Raw genomic sequence first — 12,517 nt, 5'->3', positions numbered from 1 at the left:
TTCCAATCTTCAGTCGCTGGTTAATCAGAATTCCCAAACTATAATTCCATGTATGTGATGGTGATACCTACAGACAGTCCCAATGAGTCCCATGGGAGGACCACAGTGCTGCCAAGGACTATTCCTCATCTCAGCCTCACCAGTGAGTTCCTTCCTTTCTCTCACAGCTGAGCAAACCAGTGCTCAGTGACCCTTCTTGCTTTTGTCCCAAAATGAGATGTGGAACCTGAGACGAGCGCCCAGGATGACTAAAGCTGTACCAGAAAGGACAAGGAAGAGCAGAGCTCATGAGCCAGGAGCAATCCCATCTGCCATGGAGGCAGCTGCCCCCTCTGGGCAGCACGGAGAGCTGGCTGCTCCCCCGGTCCACAGAGGACCAAGCAGACGCCCTGAGCCCACGCTGCACATCTGGAAGTCAGATCCATTAAAACAAACCCTATTACATAACAACAGACATCTGGAGCCTGTTACCACTACAATTTTAGTAAAAATAGTTTTTTTGATATGATCTCTCCTAAGAATGTGGCAGAGGGGCTCAGAGCCAAAGTCTTCCAAGAATGGCTGTAACTGCTTTTCATAAAGCATCCCCCACCTCCTGTTTGGGGCAGGGTTGTTCCCTCGCCATGTACACACCGTGACTCCACACCGATGCTTGGAGACACAGAGGAAGGGTGAAGGCAGGTGCAGTGCTAGAGAAGAGAGATTCCTGGATGAATCCATAGAAAACAAACACAATTTGCTTTGGAGGTGCTTAGATACTCCAGGGATGGGTGAGTGGATGGATGGAGGGGAGGAAGGAGAGCCCTGATTTGCAGACAGCAGTGTCAGACCTGCTTTTCATAACAACCAGAATAAACAGCCACTTACTGGAGTGAGAAGTGCTGAGCTCCTGCAGCCTCTATGTCTCTGTTTTGCTGACTTTCTCTTGAGTCTTTGCCCTTGCAAGCACAGACACCACCCATTATCCTGGCTGTGCAGTCAGTCTCCAGGCCATGTCTCTGTCTCCCTCAGCTTCCATTATTTCCTTATTGCCAGTCAGACTCGCTGCCCTCCTCTGTCCATGGACCTCCCCCAGGCCCCCTTTCTGCACCTGGTGCCCATCAGCTCAGTTGGTCAGCTTGTGACCATCTCCCCTGTCCTTCCCCAAAGTCAGGACAATGATGGGATCAGGGCTTTCCTGCCAGCTGTTGTTTTCCACCTCTTTGCAGATTGCACCTCCAAGCACATCTCCTTCATCTGGTGGCTGCAACAGGATTGTCTATATCCATGGACCCTCTGGACTTTGGCTTTCTTTAACTCCCCTGGTCAGACATTGTTTCTCCTGAAGGCTCCACCCTGCCCATGAGCTCATCAGTGCTGAGCACCAGATCATGGTGAGCGCAGCAAGTGCTCATCTGGGAGAAGCAGAGGAAATCTTGAGCTGGCAGTGGCTCATTTGGCAGCTGCCGTGCTCCTGGAGCCAGCTCAGCAGCAGCACCATGGAAAGGCCCTGGAAGGTCACTTGGGCACATGCATTTGGTGTTAAATATTGAAGTGTTGTTGCTAAGGAGACCTCAGTGCTGCCAGCCAGGGCAAGGATAATTCAGATGCCAAGGCCAAGATCCTGCCAAGATCCTGTCTGAGCATTCACCAGTTGTTCCTTCCGTAGGTTTTTAATGGTGCAATTCCTGGCTTTCCCGAAGCTCCTCAGCTGGTCCAGGCCATGCCAACTGCCCAGAGCTGCCCCTGCAGCCAGGAAGGTTTTGCCTGGTGCTGTCAGATCTCAGGCAGCAGCAAGGAGGGGTTTGGCTGCCCAGACACCATCAGGCTGCTTCACAGTGCAGAGTTGGACCGGCACACAAGGAATGGAAACTCCCTTCCTTGCTGTTGATCTATCTGCAAGAAAGTGAGTTTTTTAAGGGAAGGGTGGAGCTGGCTCGAGATGGATCCTGGTTGCTGGAGTCAGGACACACACATAAGACTGGGTATTTTGTTCCTTCATTGATATGCCAGTCCTGAGGACCCCCAGTGAACGTGAAGAGGGTGTTGTGTGCTCCTCTCTCCAGAGCATGGCTGGAAAAGTCCTGGAACAAGGAGAAATGAGACATCTCACCCACCAACTGAAGGCTCCCCACCCTCCTGAACTCCTCCCTGGGTCATTTCCCAAAGCGGGAGGGCAAGGAGAAAGAGAGTGGATCTCCTCTTTGGACTGGAAGGGTAAATTTCAGTCTGGATTTTAGGAATTGTGTTGGCACAGTGCAGTGGAAGCTCTGCTTTCTGTACAGGGCCAGAGCTCAATATTAACACCTTTCATAGCCTCAGAGCAAGGCTGCACCATTTCCTTCCACATCAGACTATAAAAGACACAAGTTCAAACTCAAACTCTCAATTTTTTTGCCCTTTTTACCAGGCAGACCTCAGTTTGCCAGAGGTTGTAACCTGGGTAGCCTTTAATCTCATCTCCAGCTAGTGCACCTTTGGGTGCAGTGCACCTCCCTGCCAGAGCAGAGGGTTGCTGGAGCTCTCGTGCAGAAAATGCTTTTCTTTTTCCTGAGCCCTGTCCTTGCAAATGGAGGTGCTGTTTTGGCTGATGTGCAGCCAGCCTAGAGAAGTTCAGGCCAAGTGTTTTGAGTCTGACAAAGTTAAAGGCAAATTAAATCAGAGCCTTGTAGCTCGAAGTGTCAGGCTACATCCATTACTAGTTCCATCTACCATAAAAACTGCTGGAAATTTGTAAGAAAGCTTTTTTCGTTCCTTTTTTTTTTTTTTTTTTTTTTTTGCTTGGGGTTTTTTTCCCTTTTCTTTTGGAGACTCTCGCCTACTCTGCAGTCTCTGGTTAAAATCAAAGCAATCGTACTCTCAACCTCATTTCCCACATGTACCCTGCAAGCATCCCAAACAGGCAATGCACAGCCAGCTTCTGACAAGCTGAGGGCAGGAGGAAGCAGGGACAGAGGGAGACGAGGCAAGGCCCTGGTTCCAGAACACTTCTCCAGGCTGATGGGAAACTGGTACCTGATTTTGGTTTCATCTTTGCAGCCATCATCTTGGGAGATGCTGTGCAGCTGCTTCAAGTCTGGAAAACAAAAGGTCTTTATTTTCCATCTTTTTTATTATTATTATTATTATTTTATTTAATTTGCAGATTCAGACATTGGCTATTAATGGGAAATTCCTGCATGGAAGGAGCAGCAATTGAAGGCTGCTGAAAGACTGAGTGCATTACTCTGTTCATGCCTCTCAGATGGCCCCTCTGCATCGCTCTCTGTGCTGGAGTTGCCTTCTCTTCCTGGCTCTTTTTCCATCCCTCCCTTTACATTTGGAAGGCAGTGTGTGTTGCCTCTGATTTTCTGCAATTTTATCAAAGAAAGATTGTGAATAAACAGAGCAATCTGGAGAAAAAACAGACTCAGATTAGCTTCAGCTTGCTTTTGCCTGGCCATTTCCCACCAGTGCTCTCCTCACCCACCGCCTGCGGATGTCATTTCTCCCACTGGAGAAACAGCAAAGTTGATGGTCTGGTGCTTTTCTGTGCTTTTGGCAGATGGTTCACTCATTTCTCTGGGAGGAGGTCCTAGCACAGGGTGAGAGAAAAAGGAAGATTTCTGAAAATGTCAAGCTTGGGGTAAGGAGGAGAGGCTGATCCCAGATGTGCTCCAAGGATAATCAGGGATCATTAATTGCTCATCCCACTTGGGAGTGTCTCCAACTTCCCCAGGTACCTCCACCCTCCCATCTCAGGTCCATCCCCCAAGAGGCACCAAGGCATGGGAGGGGCAGGAGGAGCCCCCACGACCCCCAGGCCCAGGGACAGCATTGTCTTCTCAAAGGTACAACCACTGCCACATTTCCCCACTCTGCTTGGCACCCCCTCAGGGAAACACTCCTGGACCTACTGCAATGGGACCCAGCTCCCTCTGAGATGTTCCCACCTCCTCTGCTACGGATCAGCCTGGGCTTTCCATCTGGGACTGCTGCAGGAGGTGCCATGGACAGGGGTCCCTGATCCATGGTGCATGGCCAGACTCCCCAGGAAGTCACATACCCCACATTTCTTCCAAAACAGCTCTGCCATGTCATGGGGACGCAGCACTTGGCCCCAGTGCAGGGAAGGCGCTGGCAGGCTGCCACAACCCTGTCCAAAACCACAGACGTTTGGCCTCAGAGTGCTGGAGCATGAGCAATCTCCCAAGAAGAGCAAAAAGTCAAGACACTGATTTGCAGATACTGTTATGAATCAAAGCCCAGAGCTCTGCTCATTGTAATAACTGACATAATCGAGGTCATTATTTATACAGTATCTGCCTGAACATTTGACACTGTGAAAATACTTGCAGTTCCTGAAAGACTGGCAAATTCTAGCACAAGTGTTTATTCACGCCAGAATCTAATCCAGAAACTCACTTTTCTTTCTCAGAGCATGTTTCATCTGTTGAGACCACGGACAGTGATGAGCAGGCTTCACCCAGCTGAGCCACACTGGGGGTGCCTGCCCAGTGGAGGTGCCTGCATGGGTGAGGGGGAAGAAAGAGGATGCCTCTCAAATGTCCCAATTGCCTCAAAGCTCCCTGATCCAGGGGAACAGCCTCTAGAGAGCCCAATTATTTTCCCTGTTTGTAGGATGAATCCACCCCCTGTAAGGAGAAGGAGAGGTGCTCCTGCAGGTCACAGCCAAAATCCCAGTGGGCAGCTGAATCCCATCACCCCCAGACCGATGTAGCCAGCAGTGATTTAGTGCAGGGAAGATCCTCAAGGAAATAAATAAAGAGAAGGAGATGGCCCAAAGGTGAGGAAGGATGAGCTGCAGAGCCCAGAGCAGGGGGACCCGACATCCCTACCAGAGCCCTGCGCTTTGGATAAATATTTGAAGTCCCTGTAAACAAAGATCTCACTCGGGAATGAGGAGAAGCACTTTCACTTCTCCCCCAGCGGTCTGGGAAAGGCGAGCACACTGGCCAGCAGCCAGGCAGGGGAGTGCCCCATGGGACTTGCACAGGCAAGGGATGGAGGTGACAGTGGGCAGGGGTCACCAGCAAACCCAGCTCTGACTCTCCTGTGGGTCACCCGTGGGCCTGGGGTGGTCTTGGGGTGATGGGACCCTCCCGGGTCTCCTCTTCCAGCATGGGAGCGCACCCCAGCTCCTGATGCATCATCACCTTCAGCCTCAGACAGAAGGCACTGAATGAAAAACGTGCCCAGTGTGGAGCAGAGCACAGGGTTTCAGCTCCATGCCCCTGTGAGCCTCCACACCCCAGTGAGAACAGCCCCATTTTCCTTCCCCTCCTGCACCCCCTGTGCCTTTGGCCCCTTCCCACCGCAGGGAGTTTCCATTGCTCCTCTCAAACCGCAGCCCCATGCTCAGGAACCTGAAACCTGTATTTGCTGGAGAGAAGAAAATCAGATTGTAGGAAATGCAGCACATGAAAAGCGACAGGGGGAGAAGAGGGGGAAAAAGCAAAGCCATTTTTTATTGCTCACAGAATCTGTCCATTTTCCATGGCTGTCACATCCCCCTTCCACAACCAAGACACAACGGAAAATATGTTTGATTTTTTTTTTCCTGGCAGGTACTTGATTTCTGTTGGTTTTTTTTTTTTTTTTAAAGGCACCATCTCTTCTCCCCAGCACCACACAACTCCTCCAAGAGCCCAAGGCTGGGTGAGAGGTGGGTTCTGTAGAAGGGAAGGTGAGCTGCTTGTTTCTTGAGGGAGATGGCAGGACCCGGAGGGTAGAGAGGAAACTCCCAGCCAGAACTACTGTTTCTGCCTTGTTTTCCTCTACCTTCCCCTCTTTAAAGAGATCAATTAATTGATAATTAATAATTACTATTGAATTAATTATATTGCTTAATTGATTTTTAAGGATTAGTAATTAATTTTATCTCATTCTGTCTATCCAGTGGGAGCATCTGAGGTGTCAGCATTATGACACCCAGTCCCAGCATGGCTCAGGAGTGGGGCAGAGCTCTCAGGAGGCTAGAACTCCTGCAGACCTTCAGCCACGTAAAAAAAAGAGAGAGCAAAAGATGTGCTTGCTACAGGGCTTGATGCTCTCCCTGGCGAGGACCAAGAGCATCCCCAGCCAGGGCCACTGCTAGGCTGCCTGGCCACACAGAGCTCCAAGCCATGGCCACAAGCACAGACTGGACCTGCACCCAGAGAGGAGACAGACTTGTCCTGCCAAAGACCCAAATTAGAACAGACAAGCATCGGAAAATGGCCTTTGAGGAGCCAGGGTGGAGACAGCAATACTGGATATCAGCCAAACAGGAGGGGCCAGGAAGGGGGAGGCAGCAGGACCCCAGGTTCAAGGCTGGACCAGCCCCACCAGCACCTGCCTGTGGTGAGGAGCCTGATAAAAGCACAGAGGGCATGGGTGCATCCAGCAATGGGCAGGATCAACACCAAGGAAAGAGTAAGTCTGGAAAAGGGTGAAATAGGGGAATTGTTGAGACATAAGGCACAAGGTTAGAGAGGGCTGAAGGTGTCCTGGGCAGAGCAGTAAAGGCAAAGAACTCTGTCACTGTCCCTGTGGGGCTTTGCAATACACAGAGCACCTGCAGTGGCACAGCCCCTGATGACCCCGACAAGGCCACTTCTCCAGGGTCCCCCTTTCCAAGTGACCCAGGAAGAGGTGGCAGAACAGAACCCGTCCAATGAGACCGCACTAGGAAAGGTGAGGGTGCCCTGGCCTGCAGTGCCACCAGGATGGATTTGGGGATTGTTCCAAACTCAAAAATTTCAGCTGCTATTTTTAAAGAAAAACTTAATATTCCTCATTGAAAGCAGCGGGATTTCTATTGATTTAAGCCAAACCTCACACGTGGGATAGGTGGCATGGCCAGTCTCCCTCCTGATGCTCAGAAACAAGCATAAGGAGGAAGAACATGGTAAAAGCAAAATAACAGATTTTAAGTGCAGGGTCACCTTGTTTTGCTCTATTCCATTTGCTTTCCATTCCACAATCTTCTGGGAGCTGGCGAGCTCGGACCTGCCCCCATCCTTGCATACGAGCATAGAGGTGATGATGTTTCAGCCTCTGAGTTGAGCAAAGGGAAGGACAGAGCTGCCCAGTTTTTTCGGGAAGACCGCGTGCGACGGGGCAGAGTCGGCAGGCAGAGCGGAGCATTGCCAGAGCAGCGAGAGAAGCGCTCATCTGCCGTGCAGCTGCGGGGAAGTGCCGTGTCCGCGCACCTCATGCTTGGAAACACCGGCCAGGAAAGCTGGGGGGGCTGGGGCCATTTGAACCCTGCTCATGTCCTACAGCAGGGAACCCTACACAGGCACAAGGATGGTGCTGGTTCTTGGGCTGCCTCAGCCGAGCTCCACGCTGGCAGTGCCTGCGTGAGCCGAACTCTCCGCTCCCGGGGTGAACCCCTCTGCCCACGCCGTGCCAGCCCCTCTCCATCCTGCCCCAGCCTCTCCGGGAATGACAGCGGTGCTGTGCAAACGAGGAAGCGAAAGCTTTACTGTGCTTTTCCATGCTGCGAGGACGGCCGGGGCTGTGCGGAGCCGAGGCGAGGCCAGTGCCAAGATCCAGCGCTGCCAGTCCCGCCCGCCGGCCAGATGAGCCGGTTTCGAGTTTCAACCGCAAGCCACGCGAAGGAAGGAACAAAACCGAGGGGCAGTGAGACCATGACCTGAGTTCAACTTTGGGGGCCGGTGTGTCTCCAGTCCTGCATCCCCCCTTCGACCCTCCCCATCCCGCGGCGGACGCTCGGCCCTGAGAGGAGGAGGTGGTGCAGGAGGGTCTGTGGACTCCGTGGTGGTGATGCCACCAATGCAAAACCCTCCCCATCCCCCTCCCACAGGCGCGCTGGGCTGATGGCCCAGGAAATGCTTTCATTTTAAACAGAGCAAGGCCCTCTCTGAGGCAGCTCCTCCCCAGCTCCCACACTGCAGAAAGGCTTCGATCGATTTAATCTTCCAATAAAACCTCCTGCAATTCTTTTAGGTTTTTTCTCCGTTTCCTTTCCCGTTTGAGCAAATAGAATCAGATCCGTATCTCGCCAGCAAGACACGGTCTCCCTTCCACCCCCGTAGCTTTGCTTGTGATCTGGAGGTTACCAGCAGCAAAGGGATTCAGGGAAACAGCACTGGTCCCTTCCTTTGCCCTTGCCAGTTACCTGGGGCTGCTCTAGCACTGGGGAGCAGAAGGAAATACCTGACATTCCTTCTCCATGCTCTCATTTCTCAGGCAGACCCCGCACAGGCCAGCTCGCGGTGCTCCCGTTAGATTCTGCAGGGAGATTTTCTCTTTCCAGACACGCCACGGACTCTGCCTGTTCCCCTCGCCGAGCCAGGCAGGCGGCTCTGCCCGAGGTGACCTCGCAGGCACGGCCCGGCTTTGGGAGCTGGCAGAATGGACCGAGGGGGATGCAGGGGACGCGAGAATGTCCTGCTGCTGTGCTGGAGGGAGAGGGTTTAAAATCTTTATTTATATTTTCCCCTCTGCTGCTGCTGGCCAGCAGCTGTGCACAGCTCCTCCAGCATCTGGAGTCTCTTGGCCACCGGCTGGGGCTCTTGGAGGACGTGTGCGCTCGTGCACACGCTGAACTGCGGCACGCCGGGTGAAGGCAGGAATGCGGCTCTGGCCGGAGCCGAGCGGAGGCTGCGCCGCCCGTGCGCACACAGCGCCGGCCCAGCAGCAGCTTCAGCTCCACCTCTCCTTCTCCTGCCTGGCAGAAACTGCCAGGAGTTGCCTTCGACAAGGGGAAGGGTGCCAAGGTCTGCTGGGGGTTTGGTGCAGTCCCCGGGCCGGGTGTGGGGCTGAGGCAGGTGAGCCAATGGGGCCAAGCCCAAATTTCCATCTCCGGCCCCATTGCTCCACTCATGGTTCCCAGATGTGGGAGGCAGTGGCCAGCATGAGGAGTGTTCCTGCAGTAAGGTTTGGGAGAAGCCCAAATCCCAGGGAAAAGCACAGTGGGGAGAGTGGCTGCTGCTGGCAGGGTGTTTGGAGGTGGAAAATTTCCGATTGCATGTACCAAGCACCTGGGAAAATAGGGAAAATCCTCTAGGCTTGTGTAACAGCCATCATGAGAGCTGGAAGACAGCTGGGTGCTGAAGTCTGGGACCCTTCTACCCTTCCAGCTACAGCACCAGCCACGCCCACCTTCGGTGCATGTGCAGGGGGGAGGTGTTTCATGGCCCATGGGTTGCTCAGCTGTAAACAGCAAAATAAATTGTTACCCCAGGTTTTAGAGGGATGTCACACCACCTGAGCCACACTGCCCTTCCCTGCCCCACAGGGCCCTTGGCTGCTCTGCCCCTGCCGGGGGATGTGGTGCAGCTGCCCGTAGGCACTGGAGCAGGGCAGGAGCGAGTGGGAAACCGCAGCTCCCTCCCAGTGCTGGCGCTGATCGAGCAAACCCTGGCTGTGCTCGCCTTGGCTGGGGCCGCAGCCTATTTTTGGAAGCTCTTGAGACTTCCAGGGACGGAACCACCTTTTTTTCCCCTTCATTCACAGACCAGGTCATTTTGATTTGTTATGTGTTTGTGCGTGGGTTTTTTATTGTTGTTATAGTTTGTTATGTCCTGCCTTTTATTCATGGCATCAAAGAACCAGAACTGAAACGCAGCGGAAGCAGAGGGGAAGCTTTGGACTCGCCTATTTGGGGGAGCAAAAGCAGGCAGGCTGCAAACACAGTGGGGACATGAGTGTCTCTGCCACGAAATGTCTGTTCTTTGTATCCTGCTGGTGGCACTTGCCAGATGCAGGGATGCAGAGGGAAGGAGAGGAGCCAGCAGGTTTCCACCTGGGCCACAGCCTGGTTCCAGGCTGCCTGGTGGGGATGCTGGGGAAACTGCAGCTCTCCAAGAAACTGGGCTCGAGGCTGAGCGCTCAAAAAAGGACTAGTCTGACTAGGGACATTAGACTACTGACTCCCTTTGCCACCAGCTCTAAAGTTGCCCAGATCTGAATTTTTCTTGCTGGGATGCTGCCTTCTCCCTGCTCCAGGTGCTACCCAGGTCCCATTTCTTGGGAGCTCCTGATTCTGCAGCAATCTCCCCAAAACACAGGGGCAGCTGTTCTTCCCGGAAGGCAGCAAAGGACCCAGAAAGAGCCAGGCCACAAGAGACCCAACTTTGAGTAGAATTTGACCCTCTCTCTATGGGGTGGATCAGACCTTGACCTCTCTGGTGACAGCAATGAAGGGCAGAGAGGGCCACTTGGCTTGTGACCCACTGCAGATAGTGACGCTAATTTGGATGTCTCAGGAGAGCTAAACCCTTGGCCTGCCTCAGAGGACAGATAATTGCACTGGGGATCCATGGAATGCTGCCATGGATGTGATTCCTCATGCAGCCTTGGTCACAGCTCTTTCATCCCTGGTGGGCTCTACAGCCTTCCCCAGGAATCCTCACCTCCCTCAGGCGCTCATGGGGAAGGCAGGGGGCCAGAACCTTTCCCATGGGATCAGGGCTGACTGGCTCTACAAGCCCCAGCCCTCCTCCTGAGCTGTCCCCATGGAAGGGGTTAATGCAGGACATGCATCACCCTGGCTGGTGCACACCCTGACCCAAGCCAGGAGAGGGGACAGCAGGAGATTATATCAGGTGTTCCTCTTCCTGGGGCTGGCTTGCCCTTTCTTTGCACTCCCCACATCCAGAGGTGCTCAGAGGAGCTTGCAGTTCCCCAGGGATCAGATCCCCCATCTCAGCCAGCTCAGCGGGGTCACGGCCAGCGCGGTGCCTCGGTGCTGGGCTGTTCTGGGCTGCCTGGGAGCCGAGGCAGGAAACATAAAAACAGGCTGGGCTGTGCTTGCCAGGGCTGGAGCTGCAGTGGCTGGGGACTGCCACGTCTGTGAGCAGAAACAACGGGGCCTAAATATGCTCCCTCCCCCTTGCCCCCCCCCCCCCCCCCCCAGTCCTTCCCTGTAGGGCCTCTGGGCTCACAGGAAAAGGGAGGAGGGGGTCTTGGGGAATGCTCTGGATGAATCTCAGGGGCACAAAGGCTCAAGCTCAGCCAAGGAGCCGTGGTGGACAGTTGGGATCCCACAGCAAGAGGAGTGGGGAGTCCCGGGGGTGTCTTTGGAAATATGCCCCCCTCCTGCTGCACTTTGTCTCCTTGTTCCTGACCAACACCCCAGTCAAGCATCCGGCTCATCTCCACTCCCAGCCAGGCATGGTGGGGACAGTCCTGCACCATGCCCCAGAACCACCAGGTTTTGTACCTCCATGGAGATCTTGTCCTTGGGGAAAGGTGTCACAGGGGTCCCTGCCAGGGGAGCACTGAGGTTCCTCTCAGCTAAGGGGATTGGAAGTGGCAATGGAGCAAGCTGGGCTGGTGGGGAGACCAGTGGGGGCAGGTGTTTCTCAGGGAAAAGCAAAATTCCCAAGCTGTGTCCGCAGGGCTTCGGGACATGTGAAAGTGTTTATTTCGTTGGTTGGGGATGGAAAAACAGAGCCCCAGCAGAGGTGGTGGAACAAAATCTCCTGCAACAACCCCTGGCTGGGAGCTGCCAGCTCCCATTCCTGCAGCACGCTCCTGTTGGGACCCGGCGCCGGAGGTCCGTGGCTCCCAGCCCCTCCAGGGAAACAACAAAGACCAGGAAAGGGCAGTAATGAGTCTGCCAACAATTAACACGCTTGGGGCCAGGCTCTGCTCAGTTCACCCAGTGTAAAGCTGTGACTGGCAGTGTTTCACCAGGGAGGCTTCAAGCTGGCTTTGGCCTGGAGAAGCAAATGCAATAAAATAGCTGAAATCTCTCTAGAATAGTGGGATGGAATGGACCACAGGGCAGAGGGAAGCAGCAGGTAAATCCCACAGGATGGCATTACATGAAAGTGCCTGTTAAAGTCTTCACAGCTGATGGAAGACTACATGAAGCATCTCTGCACCTTCCACTTCTCCAAATGGGCTGGCAGAGAAAGGCTGGCACAGGACACCTGTACTCCCATCATGGGACATCAGACCATGGGGCATTTGCAAGGCGCTTTCTTCCAGAGGAGCTCAAGACTCTTGGCGTGTGCTCAGAGGTGAAGTCTTGGAGAAGAGAAGCCAACTGGGGCCCACCGGGCTGGGCCTTGCGCCACCCCAGCAGCCGCTGCACCAGCAAGGAAGAGTTACGTGACTTTCCCAAGCTCCCCAAGTGACTCATAAGCAAGGCCAAGCCAGATGTCAGAATCCTGACTCTGGGACTGAGTGGTCTTGGGACCTCCCAACTCTTTGAAAGAGCAGATGTGCTGAGAACCAGACTTGGCGTTAGTGTCCAGGCTGGGGAGGAAAGAGAGGAAGGCGGTAAAAGAGAGATAATGCAACAGCTTTGAGGTGGTGAAAGGGCCCATCCAGAGTTCAGAGGTCGGTTGTGTTTCTGTTTTGCCTTTTGCACATGAAAGCAGCCAGACGGACAGGCTCCAGGGGAGATGTGCAGCCATGCTCCTTTCAGCCTTTCTCACACAATCCCACCACTCCAACCTAGCAAAAAACTCCTAGAGAGGAGAAGGAGCAGTTTGAGGAGATGTCAAGCACCTTCATTGCCTAATAAATTCCTGGCTTCTCCTCTGGGAGAAGCCTGGGTCCAGTGGATGTCAGCAAG

The 12,517-nt window shown here is 53.7% G+C and overlaps 1 long non-coding RNA gene across 2 annotated transcripts; it reads right to left on the bottom strand.

The window, feature by feature from the left end:
- Nucleotides 1-3,049: 3,049 nt before the first annotated feature.
- Nucleotides 3,050-8,372, bottom strand: LOC121675117. Of its 2 annotated transcripts, none has more exons than XR_006019961.1 (3): nucleotides 8,143-8,372; nucleotides 3,449-3,553; nucleotides 3,050-3,329 (listed from the first exon to the last, which is right to left on the bottom strand). It is a non-coding gene; the product is annotated as an uncharacterized LOC121675117 (long non-coding RNA). The 2 variants fall into 2 exon arrangements; XR_006019958.1 differs by lacking the exon at nucleotides 8,143-8,372 and adding an exon at nucleotides 6,906-8,136.
- Nucleotides 8,373-12,517: the final 4,145 nt, after the last annotated feature.

The sequence above is a fragment of the Corvus kubaryi genome, unplaced genomic scaffold (genome assembly GCF_017639235.1).
Source record: "Corvus kubaryi isolate FWS band 111438036 unplaced genomic scaffold, C.kubaryi_AGA036_p1.0 134, whole genome shotgun sequence".
Taxonomy (NCBI): domain Eukaryota; kingdom Metazoa; phylum Chordata; class Aves; order Passeriformes; family Corvidae; genus Corvus; species Corvus kubaryi.
This window is presented reverse-complemented; position numbering and strand designations above follow the sequence as displayed.